This window comes from Ambystoma mexicanum, chromosome 6q (genome assembly GCF_040938575.1).
Source record: "Ambystoma mexicanum isolate Mex_15411 chromosome 6q, UKY_AmexF1_1, whole genome shotgun sequence".
NCBI lineage: Eukaryota > Metazoa > Chordata > Amphibia > Caudata > Ambystomatidae > Ambystoma > Ambystoma mexicanum.
In genome coordinates this window covers 1613316550-1613335978 of record NC_090937.1, presented here as the reverse complement: position 1 = coordinate 1613335978, position 19429 = coordinate 1613316550, and the positions used below count along the sequence as shown (strand labels likewise).

Sequence of the window (19429 nt, the reverse complement as noted above, 5' to 3'; positions counted from 1 at the left end):
TTGGCATGGGATTGGGGGTCCTAGAGTCTCGATGCCTGTGGTATGGACACCCGTGACTCTGCAGTAATATGTTAAAGCTCTGCTTACATTATTGAGTTATCCTTGAGGCTCCGCCATGTAACTGTGTGGGTTTAGTGCCTCATGGGTACAGTGTTCTTGTGTGGCATTGCCAACAACTGTTGGCCTGACCTATTGCAGCATTTGCCAGCATGACTCTGATCCATTATGTGGAAGAAAAGGCTTGAATCCGTGAAGCATCCACCAAATTGTGCATTGTAAACTGCCACGTGATTGCATGCCAGTAATTGTGCATGGTTACTCTGGTCTGGCACATCACCGCCAAGAGTTGTTGACTTTTCATACTGCAGCCTAGGAATGCTTGACTCTGCTCCATAATGTGGAATAAAGCTTCAATCAGTGAATTGTCCACTACATGTTGCATCGTGACCCACCATGTGCCTGCATGTGGTTAGTGCTGCATGAGTACCTCCTCCTGGCACATCTCTGCCAACAGTTGTTGACTTTGCATACTGCAGCCCAGGAATGTCTTGACTGGACTCCATGTTGTGGAATAAAGCTTGAATCCCTGAAGTGTCCACCAAGTGTTGCCTTGCAAGCTATTCTGTGATTGCATGTGGGTAGTGGAGCATGATTTTATCAGTCTTACGTGGCTCTGCTAAAAGCTGTTGACCTTTTTGATGGGGCTTGGTAATGCTTGACTCTGCTCCATGATGTGGAATAAAGCTTGAATCACTGAATTTTCCAACAAGTGGTGCATCGCGAGCCATCGTGTGACTGCATGTGGGTAGCAGAGCATTGGTTTTAGGTGGCACTGCCAATAGCTGTTGACCTTTCTGGTGCTGCCTGGGAATGCTTGAATCTGCTCCATGAGGCAGAAAGAAAGCTTGATTCAGCGAGGTAACCACCAAGCCTTACCTTACATCACTACCCATCATGTGACTGCATGTGGTTAGTGCTGTATGAGTACATCCGTCTGGCACATCACTGGCAACAGTTGTTGACTTTGCATACTGCAGCCTAGGAATGCTTCACTGGGCTCCATGATGAGGAAAAAAGCTTGAATCTCTGAAGTGTCCACCAAGAGTTGCATCGCGAACTAGCGTGTGACTGCATTTGGTCGCGGAGCATGATTTCATCGGTCTTACGCGACACTGGCAACAATTGTAGACCTTTCTGATGCAGCCTGGGAATGCTTGATTCTGCTCCATGATTCAGAAAGAAAGCTTGATTCAGTGATGTAACCACCAAGTGTGCATTGCGACCCGCCATGCGACTTCATGTGGTTAGTGCTGCATGAGTACATCCGTCTGGCACATCACTGGCAACAGTTGTTGACTTTGCATACTGCAGCCTAGGAATGCTTCACTGGGCTCCATGATGAGGAAAAAAGCTTGAATCTCTGAAGTGTCCACCAAGAGTTGCATCGCGAACTAGCGTGTGACTGCATTTGGTCGCGGAGCATGATTTCATCGGTCTTACGCGACACTGGCAACAACTGTAGACCTTTCTGATGCAGCCTGGGAATGCTTGATTCTGCTCCATGATGCAGAAAGAAAGCTTGATTCAGTGATGTAACCACCAAGTGTGCATTGCGACCCTCCATGCGACTTCATGTGGTTAGTGCTGCATGAGTACATCCGTCTGGCACATCACTGGCAACAGTTGTTGACTTTGCATACTGCAGCCTAGCAATGCTTGACTGGGCTCCATGTTGTGCAATAAAGCTTGAATCTCTGACGTCTCCACTAAAGGCTGCATCGCCACCCGCCATGTGACCGCATGTGGGTCTTATGCCGCGCTGCCTGCAGACATTGACCTAGCTGACCGCGGCATGGGAACGCTTGAGTCATCGGCATGTCGTAGACGGAGAGCTTGAATTAGCGAGATATCCGCAGAGTGTTGGTGCGCGCGCCGCCATGCGTCCTGTGATGAATAGGAAGTGACAGGGGCTACGTCCTCGTGCCTCCTGTGGGTCTATCAGCCGCATTCATCAGTGCCAAGCGGCGAATTGAATGTATAAACACTCATATTTTATGGGTAGTTCAGTAAGCCAGACAGGCCTCAGCAGCAGTAAGTACCCCACCCCCACATGACGTACACAACGACACAGTGATGAAAAGGCACAGGTACACAAGAAGAGAGACTTGCAAATCGGTACCAGGGCAGTGGATGTGGGGATCTGTGAATGCTCAAGAAGGAAGAAGATACCTGGAAGTCTTATTTTAAACCCACTGAAATCAAAGACAGCGGGCCTCATTACGGCTTTGGCGGTAACCAGCCCCTGCTACCGGTGGGTTTCCGCCGAACTCGTAACACCGTTTCTACCGCCTGATATCATGGTGCCACCAGGACATTACAAGTCCCAGCGGTGCGGGATATCAAATGGGGAAAAGTGTAAGTCCCTATTCCCATGGAGTCCCGTAGGGCTCCATGGGAACGGTGCTGGTGCTTCTGTGACAACTCTGCCTATGACCGTTGCGCCCGGCGGTCAGATCTGCCAGGCGCAACAGCCCCTCCAGGCAGATTTGTAATGTGAGCTTCGGGAAGGGTACCGGTATGAAGGCACCCTTATTTCCAGACTGCCACACCTGTAGTGAGGCCCTGCATCTTCACTCGCTGGCTCTTTATTTTTGGGAGTTTCTAGGAGTTTTCTTAAAAACATCTCAAAGGGAGTTGACTGAAACAATAAATAAGTCTGGATTTCCAGAAAGTGTCTTAGAGGTTTGTAAACCGACCCTTTCTGTAACTGTCTTTAATTCCTATTCAATTTTAAACATCTTAGCTTTTTTGAAAAAGAAAACATGAACCAAACAAAAGTTTTCAAATGGCAAAAAGTAATTTAAGAGTTTCCTTTACATGGTATTTACTGTTGGAAAATACCCTGTCTCAGATTACTTTTTGTGAGTGGTTAACTTTCTGTAAAGCAAATGCGCATTTGTTTGATGCAATTTCTAAGATTAGGAAAGGGCAATTGAATGATATCTGCATGTCTCACTTTAAGGTATATGCACCTCTTGCGACATCACTTCTCATTGCACATACTAGTGAGTTGTAGGGAACCATATGCGTACGTCATCGATAGAACCAGCCCCCTCACCTCAGACATATTGGATGAAGGACAAGAAGACACTGTCTTGACACCAGGTTTCATTCCAGTACAGCACCGGGTGTATGAGAGACAGTATGCACTCAGACAACCGTATCAAATGTACCCTCGAACTGAAGTGGTAGCAGGAGATTTGCAGACGCCACTGAACATCCAAGAGCTGAAAAGAAAATCTGACAGGTGCAAAGTGATGTCATAAGCAGAAGACACTATGACACAGCAAAATGATATGAGGAGATTTATAGAATGAAGATGCAACTGAAGAAATAAGAGTAAACCTACATCTGAGTGAGAAGAAACCACATATACACAGAAGACAAGTAACCAGCTGAGTAGTAAATGTATATACGAAGAAACACAAGGTAGATGAGTCCCGTAGAAGCTTGCTGCAGTAGAAAATATAACACAGGTAAGGCAGCCCTGCTGAATAGATAGACTTCGGCTCTGAATAAAAGCAAGTGAAAAGCTTGAAGAAGAGAGATCAAGGTTGCAGAGCTAACGGACACTGGAAAATGGATGTGCGCACCCACAAAGGATAGCTAGTGGCCAAAGATCAAGGATGCCACAGCACAAAGCAATTGCAGAGTACAAAGGGACTCAACGATCATGGCAGCAGGCTGAGAGTAAGTGCAGACGTAGGGGTTACAGTCACAGCCGTAGTTGCACGGTAAGCCAGATGGCAGTGCACAGAGGACTGGTCATGGAGGAGCCTGGTACCCAGTGAGACTCTGAGGGTACTAAGCAACCAGTCGGCAAAGCAGACGGGTAAGTTAGCCAGGAAGCGAGAGAGAGGAAGCAGATGAGAAAGGGAAGGTCTTGAGCCGCTACCAGAATTACAGGAGGTCCTGCTCAAGTCTGAGAGGGGCAGAGAGGCCGTTCTGAAGGGAGGTGCCCCACTCTCTGCTTGGAGAAGCGCCTGACCCTAGGAGAGTTGGAGGCAGATGAGCAAAAGTCTCTCGAAGGAAGGTATTTCGGCAGAGAGAGTTTACTGTAGTGCGGCCTTGACCCCAGAAAGCTTTATGGACAATGCAGAGTGCCTGGAACTTGATGCTTGCAGCCACTGTGAGCCAGTGGAGCAATTTCAGGACTGGAGAGATACGGTCCCTGTGCTTGATCCCAAGGATAAGTCTCGCAGTCCTGTTCTGGTTTAGATACAGGAGGCGAAGGGTAGAGTTAAGCAGATTGAGAAAGAGGCTGTTGCAATAGTCCAGCCTGTTGAGAACCAGGGCTTTGGGGACAGTGAGCTTCTGGAGGAAAGTGGGAAAAGGTGGATTACCTCTGAGGAGGTGAAGCTGGCAGTTGGCTTTCTTGGCAAGGTCCGTGATGTGAAGGGAGAAGGACAGAGCGTGGTCGAAGATGGCACCAAGGTTTTTGCCTCCCAGGAAGGCGAGTGCAGAGCGTCCAAGGAGGGCCACCAGAGTGAGAGAGGAAAAGCAGGAGCAGGGGTCCAAATGAGAAGGACCTCCACCAAACTGACATTAAGGCATCCCCATACACTGAAAGTTAGAAGAGAAGTTGGAGATCAGGGGGGCCAAAGGGTCCAGATAGACAATGAAGAGTCATAGTGAGAGGATAGAGCCCTGGGGAACACCACATGTGGAGAGAGAGGTGGTGGAAAGAAAGGACTCAAGTTGGATCTGGGAGGGTCAGTCCAGGAGGAAGGAGGTCAGCCACGCCAGTGCCTGATCGGTGATGCCCTGGTTCTTGCAGAGACGATTGATCAGGATGGCATGATTAACCTATTAAAAGCAGAGGAAAGTTCAAGGTGGATGAGGACAGAGGGAATGCTGGAGTGAGGCTTAGAGAGCAGATCTTCACATGTGTTCAGGAGAGCAGTTTCCGTGCCTCTGGCAGCTCTGAAGCCAGACTGATGATTATAGAGACAACCAACAGATTCAGTGTGGAGAGTAAGCTGGGAGATGGCCAGCTTCTCCAGGGGTTTACCCAGGAAACGAGTGATATAAATCAGGCCATAGGTAGCCAGAAATGTAGGATCAGCAGAAGGCTTTTTTAGGAGCGGGTGCACAAAGGAGTGCTTGACGAGAGTGACATCATATGTAATTGAATCAAAATGCACTAAATAGAAAGGAGAAATCGACAAAATCATGGTCTCTTCACACGTGGTACAAGACCATAAAACAAGGCCTATTCATAAGTCCAGACAAAGCTAACAATGATCCTTAACCCCCTTAAAGTTCCAGGGAAGAGAATATTGAGCAAGGTCAAGTACAAAGAAGAAGCCTTGGCTGAAGGCTTGGGTGATGCGAGATGGTAGACTTTTTGGGCAAGTGGGCAGTAGTCTGACATTGTTTTCTGCACCCGGGTTTCGTTTTTCTTATGTGCTGCTGGCGAGCTGGGCATATGGGCCTTGGAAAGTGCACATGATAAAGGATGGGATTACACCAGAATAATTCTGACTCCTAATAACCGGACAAACTCAAGAATACGGCAAGTCACTGTTTTATTAACAATTATCTAAAACAGGGAGGTTACAACAAACATCAACGGACGGACGATTAGTCTCTCAATGCTTTTCACAAAAAATACACTTTGTATACTTCAATATGCCTCAACGTGATGTCATACTATGTGGCAATAGTGAAACATCTACCTAGGATCAGGATTGGTTAAGGGAAACATCTAGATATACAATCATATAGGAGCTAGGATTGTGATTGGTTGTCCTTTATCAGGTGGACAACTTACCCTCTTCACATGTCATTTGAGAAACACTAGTTATATCATGTTTCATTGGTTTTCTAAGCTGTAAGGTCCTTCATTGCATGGACTAATACGATTGGTTGGCACGCGTGTGCCATGTCTGGAACATTTGGTTCATTTAGCAGCACGTAAACCAAGATTCAAGTACAGGTAGATATGAGATGAAGCTACCTCATACCCAATTAGCCCAACATCTCTCATCACCCATGCCTTCTGCCATAAAATTGTCTTTGTTCTTTGCCTTCCAGAATATTGTCATCCTGAGAATTTACGGAGTGAGGGCACTCGCTATCATGTCTGGAACTCCAAGTTCGAGCTCTCTTTCCATCTTTGGCTCACGAGACCACGATTTGGCCAATTCTGCAGCTTTAAATGCTTTAAATGAATTAAAACTTGGCATCCTCTGTGTCCTTTCTTGCACCTTAACGTGAGCAGAATCATCCTCCGCACACTGGTTCTTCCTCAGAGTCGATAGCTGACCTCGAATTCTAGGATCTTGACTTCAGGCCTGACAGTCTCGCCACGCAGCTCCACCAGCCTGCTATTCTGCTGCAACACAGCTTTCCATTACCCCTTCATGGGTATTTTGCTTACTAATTCATGATAGCAATGTCCAGTTTCGATACAATGGCGGCTTTGCCTGCATTCTATTCACTACTCATAAGTAGCCTATACAATGCCTTAATCGATCCTGCGTTTCAGCGTCTGTACATTCATTGAACTTCTGTTTTCTACAGAACTCTGTCGACGTGTAATTTCTTCTTTTACAATTTAAGGTTCATTCAAGCCTTTTACTTCATTTCTTCTGCATTAGGAGGCACACATTTAGTATCCCGGACGCCGTGCATACTTTCTTATGACATCATCAGTTCATTTTCTTAGCTCTTTTTCATATTCCTTCAGGGAGTTCTTCCTGCAGGTTGTCATCACGTCAGGTGTACCCTCGATAAGGTTGTCTTAATGGGGGTCTCCTTCCAAATAATGGGTATTGGTATGATACCTGGTGTCAGTCAAGACACAGTGTCATGTCTCCAATACACCTGAGATAGGGGGGCAGGATTTCCTGCAGATGTATATAGCTGCTCCTCTACAGAGCCAAATGTCCAAGGTTGAAAGGGAATGCAAAATAATTGTGAGGGCCAATGCAATGGGGAGCATACATTGTTCCAGGGGCCAATCCACTGGTGTAATTCTTCTATAATCTGCATTATATGTAGTTAGAGGGAGGTTCAAGAAATGCCAGCCAGATGAGGGATGGCTAATTATGTTATTAACACCTACATGATATTTAAGTAGATATGTTCCCTAACCAATCCCTCCGTCCGATAGGTTTTATTATTTGCCTGCCACGTAGGATGACATCATAGTTGATGCACATCGAGGTATGAAGCTGATGTTTAAGTAGAATGTGGACTAGTGTGTGGACTACGATTAGTGGTTTGCCAGGTTTACCTACTTTATTGAGCTGATAATAAAGATGTATTTTGCCACATTCTTTGAGTCTGCCCGGTTATTTGGGTCTGAGATAATTTATTATAGTAATCCCATTCTGGGCATAAGAACGCCCAAGGGTGCTACTGCACAGATTCATGCCACTTCCTTTTTCTATTATATTTACCCTGGATAAAGTAGAACGAATGCAGGAAAACTGGTGAAAGTAGACAGAAGAGTATTTTGATTAAGAGTTATTTTTTTTTAAAAAACAGAGAAATGGCTCCACCTGATCGGTTGGAAAGTCTGTCAGCATGATGAAGAGACCTAACCTGGGGTTTACCAATATACACCAGAAACCCGGGTGGACCTGACTTTCAACCCATTTCATTTGAGAAGATGATGAAAAGAGGAGTCTTGAGGGGAGCCCAAGGTATGAAAATCTCTGAAAAAGATGTTTTGGACTGCAGCTACCATAGACCCTAACCAGCATAGTCAATGGCGAGGGATCGTGGTCGTCAACATCTCAAACATATAAAGAACCTTAGATTGCATGTCACTCAAGCATGCTAATTCTCCATTCTTTACCTCAAGCCCTATCTCTATACTGTTGCCTACAATCTCTTACACACCAAGACTGGCTCCTGAAAGACAGAAAGACAGACCTACAAGTCTGCTTGAAAAAGAGCTGGCTCATTTTACTAGATTCACCAGTAGTGCACATTAAAGATTTGGCATGCACGTAACCCAAAAACTTACACGAGTAGGCTCAAGCAACATGGGCTGTAATACAGGTGTCCTCTTGATTATCAGGATACTGCAGTAACGTAGGTACATATTCACTAGTGTTCTGTGCAGTATCTATACGATGACTTTTTTTCTATTTTAATGATTTATTTTCTCCACTAATGCATAATTTTTAATAATACGCAGAATCGTCCATATTGACCCCCCTGTGCACTGCACTGATTTTGAGAAGGTGGCCATCAGAGGTGCAGATTTGTTCAGCAACATTAGGTGCCCTCATTTTCCCATCACCAATAACATTTCTTTCCAAACAACAGTACAGAATCTCTCTTTGGACATTATTGTATGCTCATTTCTGCTAACTCTTTGTACATTTTCTATTTACGCATGTACAGTGCTTTGTAGAAAGTGTTGATTAATTATTAATAAATACAAATGCTAAGGATATGCCGCCACCTTTTACCCACAAGTACATATCTGAGGATTTATTTGATGATATATAATCAGGTTCTGTTTACCACAAGCAGTAAATAGCTCCAGTCTAAGCACCAGTGGTGGACTGCCACACCCATGACTCTCTCTGGGTGCTGGAGGTAGGCATTTCCATTACCTCATCTTCCTGTCCTCTTGATTGTTTTCTGAATTACTGCACTTCTTCCGTTGTCTAGACCCTCCAACTGGGTGGTAGTGGTGATGGAGCCTCCTGGGGATGAGGGATGGCAATAGCTGATGCCATTTTTGACAATAAATAGCAGTTGTGCTAATATTCTTCCAAGTATGTGCTGTGTCCTAGATTGCAAATGGATACTCAGGAAAAATAGGCGTAGGAGCTGTGCAAGAGTACATTTTCCGTTTAAAACTTCCTAGATCAAGTGGAACTGCAGTTTCAAACTGTGTGCAAAGCACAGACCCGTTTGCGAAGTGCAGACGCAATGCCTGTAAGGAGGTCAAGCTCAAACCATGGGCTTTCTATACCAGCTCCAAAATGTAAGGAGTAACAGAGAGAAAATATGAAAGATAATTACAAGGTTATTGGTGAGAGAATACAGCCCAAACACAGCAGCCACAGGGGAGGTGAACAACAGGGTACAGGTGTCATAGTAAGAGAGATCTCTGTCTTACTTGGATTGAGACAGCTATTGTTAGCTGCACGCAATGCCTCAATGGCGGTCAGACTATCAGGGATAAAAACGAGGAGACCAAATTAGTTCTGGGAAGTTGTAAGAAAGCTGTCTGTAATTAATATAACACTTGAAATGAGAAAAGAAGAAATACATCAGGTCAGACAGAGGGAGGAAATAGATATGTAATTGCCACAACGATAGGATAAAACCTTGGGATACTCTGCAGGTACACTGTGAGGTGGTGGAGTACAAACAGCCAAGTTGCAGCTGGGAAGGGCAGTTAGTCTGGAAAACAGATGAGTCAGTCCAGTGCCCACTCCATGATGCGAAACATAGTTACACAACATAGGGACACAAGGCTGCCCTTTGAATGCCAATGTCTAAGGGCAGTCAGGATATGGATGGATCAGAATTGGTTAAAGCTAAATGGGGACAAGACGGAGGTATTATTGGTAGGACGCCCTCCCAATCCCCTATTGTGGACCCCTGCTTTTTGGCCTCCCTCCCTGGGCCCGTTACCTGGCCCAGTTAGTAAAGTAAAGAACCTAGGGGTCATCCTCTCCGCTTCTCTGTCTATGGCTAACCAGGTCACGGGCGTTTGTCAGTCCACCCATCATCAAATTTGGGTCCTTAAGAGGGTTATGCCTATGATCCCCGAAGCCCTTCGCCCTCCTGTGGTGGCTGCGTTAGTGCTCTCACGGCTAGACTATTGTAATTCGCTGTACCTGGCACAACCGATTGGTCTCATCCACCGTCTCCAGCGTATGCAGAAGCTTGCGGTCAGTTTAGCCACTGGCTCCCCCTATGGGGCTCACATCACGCCAGTTTTACGCCAACTTCACTGGTTGCCGGTGAAGCAGCAAATTCATTTCTAATCTCTGTGCATTGTCCACCAGGCTATTCACACTCAAGGTTCCGAATTCTTACAGTCTACATTTATTAGATATATACCGGGTCGCGACCTCCGCTCCGCGACCTCTAACCGTCTGACCGTTCCTAGAGCTAATCGGGAAGGGCTTGGTGGCAGAGCGTTCTCTATTGCCGCTCCCAAATTGTGGAACAGCCTCCCCCCGCTACTGAAAGCCACAGCCGACCATCTTGGTTTTAGAAGAGCCTTGAAAACCTACTTGTTTTAATTTCTGGTCTTCCATCGGTTTTCTCGTCCAAGCAGCCTCCTTCTCGAGCGCCATGATGCCTTCGGGCAACCATGCGCTTTATAAATTGCAATAACATAACATAACATAACAATGTGTCAACACAAACTGACTCACATGCAAAGACCAGGATAATTCCGGCGTGCACACATCAACACAATAGCAAAGCTATCTGGAGTATGCACCTGTCTCCACAGTACCCCCTCCCCCACCCCCTCTCTTTCAGATCCACCTGGAGACCACACAAATGTCAGTATGTTATCATGATAACATAATATAAAAAAAGATGGCCTAAATGCCCGGCAGGTCCTGCACAGTTTGCAATAATCTTACACCGTTTTACACGGTGCTTTTTGTTTCTTATATGTCAAGCCACTTCTTGCAAAGGTAAGGCTAGAATTCGGCTGTGCTACCTGAAGGTGAGCCAAAAATACTTTAGGGGGCCCTCGGTACACCATTAGCAACTGAGTTAAAGTGATGTTAGAAATCAGGTAAAGTCTGTCTTAAAACTCTCCACACTTCTCTTTCCTCCCCATTCCTTTTTATTATATCCAGAAAGACTTGCCTTCTTCTCTGTAATTCTCTTACAATCTCTCTTTCTCTCTGTTTCTCTCTCACAGTGACCGGCTCCAGCTCAGTATGCCTCCCTTACCTCCACTTGTTACCGCTTTCTTTTTTCTCCCTCACTCTTTTCCTCCCCTCTGACTAAGGTTAGCCTCTTTCAACACCAGGGCCATCTTAAGCACTTTTGGGGCCGTGGGCACTGAAATCTTTGGGCCCCCCCTCCACCAAACCAAAGGAATTGCGTGATCAAGAATATATGGTCACCACCACCACCCCCTCGTTGCAAACACAACCCATAGGTTAATATGCTGCCTCGCAGCATTCAACAAAAGCATGTTTACTCCCTTTAAGTCTCCTTACCCTCTTCATTCTTGCTCTAATCAGAATGATAAACAAGTAGCATTTGAAGGCCAACATTTCCAGTCTACAAAGAGGTTACTACTGTTCTAGTATAGATACAGGATACTTTTTATCAATAGCATCCAGGAAGGTAAGCAGCCTGTAGTATTTATGCTGGACCATATGTAAAAAGTACATGTCACCAAAAATAGACAGAAAACTCACATTAGCTGCCTCACAGAATGCAAAGGTGCTCAATTGGAAGGATGGGGAAAGCCATGCATAACAGAGCATAGCATGGATAGTGGAGGCAGATTAAAAACTACCAGGAAGGTGTTTGTATCTAGACAGGCTAGATTAGATGTGGGACATGGTTTCAAATAGTGTTGCCATTAGAGATCAAAGCAACAAGTGCCTGTGGTGTGCAATATATCAATGCTCACTATTATAGTGGAAGCAACACCATAGCCAGTGAAACCATGAGTGAGTCATTTTTGAAGATCATACCCTAAGCAGGAAATCACTCTGAAGAGCTGACCATTTTGAAAGGTTTTGGGACTTGCAATTTTGAGGGGTTAGGAAATACAAGATTACATTAAATGCCCAGGATCACACATTGGTTAAGGGGGCAATGTTCTTTCTGGAGAGGGGTGGCTGCTACCTTTTTAAAAAAGATTTGCAAGGAACTTGGGGTTGGTCACCCTAAATTACCTGGGCGGACCCAGATGAGGACCCCCAGCTCACTGTGCTCAGAGAGGCACAGCTCCACCTCACTGATGAGGCCCACCAAGGCTGAAACATGTGCATGAGGTTGCTGTGGGTACTCTTGTTCAGAAGGGACTTACCAAAGCATTTAGGTGCTAGAATGCTCATGTGGGTGGGACAAAGACTGATATGCAAATGGATATTTCCCATCTGTGAAAGGTACAGTGTACAAAAAAGCGATGGCTGCAGACTCTCAAGTTGGCAAATAAACACAGAACAGGTAATCATGCCAAGATCTTTCTGGAGAGGGGCACCTGCTACCTTTTAAAACATTTCTGCAAGGGGGAAGCCCATGCATAATCTGTATCCTCAGGCAAATACATCTGAGAAAAAGATTCAAATAATAATGAAAATGTACTACATACATTTATGTAGATTAATTTTAATATTAGGCTGTACAATTGTGTGCACTTTTAAAGCACCAAGTCACAAGATAAAGCAACATGAAAAGAATATAAGAGACGTTGTAACTGAAACATATGTTTATAAAACAAGTATGCACAGGCACGGTCATGCCTATTGCCAGTGCATTCAGGTGCCAGGATCGTTGAAGCAGCAGTGTGTCGTCGAGAAGACATCCTGGCAGCTGAATGCACTGACAATAGGCGTGACCGTGCCTGTTGACAATATGACGACTGCATCCTAAAGAAGTGGATCCTTCCACCTCTTAATCTGAGCCTCTAAGCTCCTCGGATTCGACCATGTTGGACCCTCCACTCGTAAAGACACGCCTGTCCTGATGAAGGCCTACACCATTAGAGCTCACCTAGCTCCACACAAAATTGCCGAAACACTGTCGTGTTGACATGTAGTATATGTTGTTGTTCAACTCTTGATTGTGCCCACACTCTATGGGCCCGCTACCTGTTTATGATTCCACTGAATTCTCTAAGCTTCCTTCCCAAGGAACCTATAGAGAATGAACAAACTGTACAAGTAGATGTCTCAAATATTGACTACTTGATCATTCGTACTTAGGTACTACATTTTGTATGTCCTCAAATGTGAATGTCCTATGTTTTTGAAAAATATCAGTGTATTACTACACCACTGCACTTCAAAATAGAACCCTGTTGTGCAGAAGAACAGTTTCATGAGAATTCTGTGACCACCCGCACAAGGGGTTACCCACTCAGGGTGTAGCAGTAGTTACTCTACAGCAGAGATCAACCTGACCTTGCTCATTCGTTTGTTGATATTATTGTAACGACCTGGGCAGAGCAAGGCAGTAACCAGGTACCCTTCCGAATACTGGTAGTCCAGAAATGCCACCTCTGCTGGTGGTAAACTTTGATTAAGGCACATTTTCAGAAATACCACCGGCAGAGCTGGTAAATTATTCAGTGGTATTAAACAATCTTCCCAACCCTGAAGGACCTGCTGAGTTAATTAATACCTGAATATCACATATTTCTATGTGAGTTTTTTTACTGTGTCCAAAAGTAACTACCACAAACAGTTCAACAGCCGTTTCTATAACCACTATATAAGTAACATCCATGGGTGATATTCAGGGTGCTATTCAACTCTTCTTGCATAAACACGCTAGTGATCAAGAAATTCACCAGAACATAGGTGAAGCATTTCTATAGAATGAAACCGAAGACAATTTCTAATAAGTTGTGGACCCTTCATTGGCAAGTAGGAGTCATGATAAGCTTCTGTGGATTGTAATAGACCAATGGTGTATGGGGAGTGGTGGTGCAAACCTTGCCATCCAAGGAGACAGAGTCTGTTATTTAAATGCATACATTGCCACTGAGCAGTGTGCGCATGTCCCTGCAGCATAGGCTCCTTGGAGGCCCATTTGTGGGGGGTACCCAGACACACCTGCAACATTGCTGAAATCAAGACAAATGCCTCTCTTCATGTACACAGCATTTGAGCAGGCTTTTAAGCGCTTGGTGGCTTTGCGACGGGCTATGAAGGATTTCATCTTTTTCATTTATTTTGGATCTCTGACCTATGCTGCAACAGTCCAGCCAATCTGGGGGGGGGGGGCAATTGCCCTTCTGCACCCCTTGCTGATCCGCTCCCTGCAATGATGTACTAGCTGGGTTCAAATATACACATATTAAAGCACAGAAACAAACACATTCATCCAAATTGTTTCAGCTTATAGTGTAACTGACATTTTGATTTCTTTAAATATTGTCAGGTTGGGTCAGAGATGTATTCTCTCTGCCCATTTCGCCTCAAAAACTGTATCCTCTGCCCATCACCCTCTCTGCCTTCTCTCTGTTCCAAGTTCTCCCTTTGTATCTTTTTCATTATCTCACCCACCATGATGACTCGACCTCCCGTGACATCTGTCTCCCTGTATCCGTGCCTCTTTTATTTCTGTCACCATCGTACCCTTTCTATGGACCTCTGCCCAACCATGTATGCAGGTCCCTATACCCTCTCAATTCCTTTCTGATCCTAAAACAGGGTCGGTTCTGGGCCACCTCCTTCAGGATTGTCCCATTCTCCTATTCCCTCCCCATCCTCACCTTTCCCCCTGTAGACTACCTTGCTTCCCTCTGTCTATTTTGAACCATCATTGCCTCCCTCACTCTTGTGTCACTCTCCTCTTCCCTCTCCGTCCCCGCCTTTTACACTCCAGATCCTCTTCCCTCTCTCTGTCTACTTTACACCCTCATTGCTTCCCTCACTCTTGTCCTACTCTCCTCTTCCCTTCCTATCCTTGCCTTTCGCCCTCCAGACTCTCTTCCATTTCCTTTCTCAGTCTACTTTACACCTTCATTGCCTCCCTCACTGTTGTTCCACTCTCTTCATTCATCCCTATCCTCGCCTTTCTCTCGCCAGACCCTCTTCACTGCTCTCTCTCTGTCTACTTTACACTCCTCTTGCCTGCCTCACTCTTGTCCCACTCTCATCTTTCCTCTCCATCCTTGCATTTCCCCCCTCCAGATCCTTGTAGACGAGCATTTGCATACCTCTACTGGAAATCTTTCCCCCCCTTCCTCCCATATGTTGGAGACATGAGACTGTGCCGTGTTTCACACCAGCCATTGTGCCAATGTCTTAGTGTGTGTTCAAAAGAAGATACCCGTTGAGACAACTTTACCTAATGTATCCCCGAAGTGATGACAACCTAAAGGAGGAACTCCCTGAAGAAATATGAGAAATTGTAAAGAAAAAAAGCTTGTGACGTCATGCAAACTATGCATGATGTCCGGAGGTACTCAATGAGGAGGATGTATAAATCCTAAAGAAACTAATGACGAGGTAAGGAATCAAGTGGACTTTTGAATACGAAAACGAAGATTACACATGCACAAAGTGCTGCAGAAAATCAACCATTCAACAAATGTACAGGTGCTGAAACGCAAGGTAGACCAAGTTATCATTGAAGCTGGCTATACGTAGTGAATATAACGCAGGCGAAGCTGCCATTATATTGAAGCTGGACATCAGTATCATGAATTTAGTAAGCCAGGACCCATGAAGAGCAAGGGAAAACTGTGTTGCAGCAGGAATAAGCAGAATCGTGGAGCTGCATGTCGAAGTTGTCTGCCCTGGAGTCAAGACTGAAGCAACCAAGGTCAACTAGCTATTCTGGAAATGAGGATGAATTATCCCTTGTGAAGGTGCAAAGAAAGAACACCAAGAGTAGCAAGTTTAATTCATTTAGAGCATTTAAAAACCTGCAAATGGACCAAATCGTGGTCTCCTGCCACAAGCCAAGAATTAAAATAGAGGTTGAACTTGAAGCCCAAGAACACGATAATGAGTGCCTTCACTCCCATTTATTCCAAAAGACAAGGATACTTTGCAAGGCCGAGTTCAAAGGCAATCTTCATGGCAGAGGCATGGGCGATGAGAGATGCTGGGCTAATTTGGTGGCAGGGTAGCATCATACCCCATCTCCTTGCACCTGGGTCTGGGCTTATGTGGTGTTAAGTGAACCGAATGTTCCAGACCTGGCACAAGCATGCCAACAAATTCTAGAGGGCCATATAACGAAATACCTTATAGTTTGAAGACCAATGAGAAACTGTATATCTCTCTGTGTCCTCTACACTCTCTTTGCCCCTCTCACTCTTGTCTCACTCTCGTCTTCCCTCCTCTTCCTCTCCTTTCCCTCTCCAGACCTCCCCTCTCTCTCCTCTACACTCTCCTGGTCCCTCTCTCTCTCTTGTCTCACTCTCCTCTCTTTCTCTCTCACGCTCTCTATACTCTCCTTGCCTCTCTCACTCTTGTCTCACTCTCCTATTCCCTCCCCTTCCTCGTCGTTCCCTATCCAGACCCTCTTTCCTCCTCCCTCTCTCTCTACACCCTCTTAGCTTCCTTCAATCTTGTCTCACTCTCCTCTTCCTTCCCGTTCCTCGCCTTTTCCTCTCCAGACCCACTTCCCTCTCCCCCCTCTCTCTCTTTCCTCTACACTCTCCTAGCCTCTCTCTCTCTCATCTCACTCTCCTCTCTCTCTCTACACTCTCCTTGCCTTTCTCACTCTTGTCTCACTCTCCTGTTCTCTCCCCTTCCTCACCTTTTCCTCTCCAGACCCCCCCCCCCACTCTCTCTCCTCTGCACTCTCCTGGCCCCCCTGTCTCTCTCGTCTGACTCCCCTCTCTCTCTCTCTCTCTCTCTCTCTGTTTTCTGTCTCTCTTTCCTCTACACTCTCCTGGCCTCTTTCTTTCGTCACTCTCCTCTTCCCTTCCTATTCTCGCCTTTCCCCTCTGCAGACCATCTCCCCTCCTCTCTCTCTCTCCGTCTCTCTCTCTCTCTCTCCTCTACACTCTCCTGGCCTCTCTCTCTCTCATCCCACTCTCCTCTTCCCTCCCAATCCTCGCCTTTCCGCTCTGCAGACCCTCCTCCCTCTCTCCCTGTCTGCTCTACACCCTCCTTGACTTCCTGCACTCTTGTCCCCGTCCCGCACAGCATCCTCTCTCCCCATCCGTCACCTTCCTTCCTCCGCCCCCCCCCCCCCCCTGCCCCCCCTCCTCCCTCTGGCGGGCTCCCTCCTCTCTCCACGCGAATGCTGGTACAGTATTGCGGGCAGGCTCTCGGTGCACTGTCTGTGTGGGATTAGCAACATCAGCGGCCGCCTACCCCGTGTCCGCGAAGCTCGCTCCCTTATCCTTTCCCGGATTTTAGGAACACACCAGCCCATGACACTGCTCCCCATCTCGGGCCCCTGATGCTCCGTCCCCCACTTCATCGCCAGTCTCCATCGGTGCCGGACCAGAGCGGTGAAGAGGCGCTCGCACAGGGAAACCCCCAAATCCCCCTGCTCTCCCCCGGATCACCTGCAAGGAGGCGCCTGGCCCATCCGCGTGGCTACCTGAGGGTGACCCCCTGCCTATGCCCCCTGTCTGGTGGGGTCTTCGGCCGCGGGGAAGGTGTGAGAGAGCGCGTTATCAGCCGCTGGCTGTACTGGAGACGACCAGGTCTTTGCCCTCTCAGCAGAACAGAGCCCAGAAGGACCGAGGTCTACAACCAGGGGGGTCCAGCCTCTACCCCCGAGGAAGTCCGGGCTGTTCGCACCAGGAGGAGCTTTAACACAGCTCCAGTGGAGCAGGCTCTGGTGCCCTGGAGGACCAGGCGCCAGCGCCTCTGAGGTCCAGCCGTCTTGCCCCCCGCAGACCAAGGTCTACAACCCCAGAGAACCAGGAGCTCAGGATAATACAGGCACTGTGCCCAGGGAGATACACACCAGGGTGAAAACGTTAACCCTATCATGCTCAACGAGGTCCTTTGCAGGACGGTCTGAAAAGCACCTCTTGGGAGAGCACGTTTACCACGCGTGGAGTCTCGGGGGGCTGTGGAGTGCAACTGGAGAACGGTGTCCGCGACTCATCACCCAGTTCGATCTAAGCCTCGCATCCATGGAGGACCTTCTCTGTGGCCATGGAGGATCAGCCTGGAAGAAAGAGGATTTGCGATTGTAGAGGATCAACCAGCGCACTGGGGCTGGGTGGAGATCACCAGTACGCCGCGGAAGCAGCACGTGCAGGAGGGGGGGGGGGCAACTGATTAACTAAAGTTGATCTTCTCCGGGCTCAAACCGCCGTGAAAGACCGGATTGCGTGGTCCGCTTCCTTCTTGAACAATGATCCGTGCCAAGGAGGTGCCAGGCTGGGCCCCGCCGTTTTCACTCTATTTTGGACTGAACTTTATTGGGTGAGTTCGGAAGGAGAGTGCCAAGACCATGGAGCTAGAGGAGGTGAGTAAGGGGCTGCAGGGGAGGGGGGTCAATATAAGTGGGCTGGACACACTGGTGACTTCTGCAAACTAGGTCTATAAAGCGCCCTGAAGGCTCCTACTTAGGGAGCTGGCGCCTTGCATCTCACGGAGTTTCAGATACTCACTTACCAGCCCCTGGTTTGGTTTCGACTCTCTGTTGCCAGAAATGATGGGAGAGTCAGGGTGGTGTAGGCATGTCGTGCCACGCACGGGTTACCCGAAGGGGCAATGCTCGCTCTAAACTCAACACATGGATAAACACGTATATAAACATTAAACTAACGACTCCTTGCCTGCCCAACACGGATTCTCCGTGCCTGGCATGCAGCCTGTACTTTCGCGGCAGAGCCGTGCATGACATTGGAATCGCCTGGAGGAGCTCTACTGGGTGAATGCAGGTGGCGAGTGTTGTAGGTGGAAGATGACCCGAGGAGTTGGTCATGGTGATGGCAGGCAGTGTGATTTGGAGATCGGAGTGGCTTGCTTGAGCTGCTCTAGGCTGGTGCTGCTGGAGAACATAACCCAAGGTGAGAGAAAGCAGTACGGTTTAGAGATAGGAGATGCCACGAGCAGTTAGCCAGGATTTGTGCTGGTAGTGGTGGTTTTCGGTGAGAGTTGAGGTGAGGAATGAGGCTGAGTGCAGGTGGTGAGGTTTGGAGAAAATAGTTGCTTCGGGGAACTGGTCTAGAATGGAGCAGGCGGTGAGGGTTTGAGATAGGAGTTGCTTGGGGGAACTGGTCTAGATTGGAGCAGGCGGCAAGGTTTTGAGATAGGAGTTGCTTCGGGGAACTGGTCTAGATTGGAGCAGGTGGTGAGGGTTTGAGATAGGAGTTGCTTGTGGGAACTGGTCTGGATTGGAGCAGGCGGCGAGGGTTTGAGATAGGAGTTGCTTCGGGGAACTGGTCTAGATTGGAGCAGGCGGCAAAGGTTTGAGATAGGAGTTGTTTAGGGGAACTGGTCTAGATTGGAGCAGGCGGTGAGGTTTTGAGATAGGAGTTGCTTGGGGGAACTGGTCTAGATTGGAGCAGGCAGTGAGGGTTTGAGATAGGAGTTGTTTAGGGGAACTGGTCTAGATTGGAGCAGGCAGTGAGGATTTAAGATAGGAGTTGCTTTGGGGAACTGATCTAGATTGGAGCAGGCGGCGACAGTTTAAGATAGGAGTTGTTTAGGGGAACTGGTCTAGATTGGAGCAGTTGGTGAGGGTTTGAGATAGGAGTTGCTTGGGGGAACTGGTCTAGATTGGAGCAGGCGGCGAGGGTTTGAGATAG

The 19429-nt window shown here is 47.2% G+C and overlaps 2 protein-coding genes across 2 annotated transcripts in view; one reads left to right on the top strand and one right to left on the bottom strand.

Annotated features, from left to right (window-relative positions):
• LOC138516908 (dedicator of cytokinesis protein 2-like) overlaps window positions 1-19429 on the bottom strand; it is a 2920848-nt gene that overhangs the window by 1091252 nt on the left and 1810167 nt on the right. The gene's annotated exons all lie outside the window — the stretch shown is intronic.
• LOC138516907 (uncharacterized) overlaps window positions 16948-19429 on the top strand; it is a 595653-nt gene continuing 593171 nt past the window's right edge. Inside the window, exon 1 of the mRNA XM_069632363.1 lies at window positions 16948-18141. The gene's annotated coding sequence lies outside the window, so the exon portion shown is untranslated. The remainder of the gene's footprint in view (window positions 18142-19429) is intronic.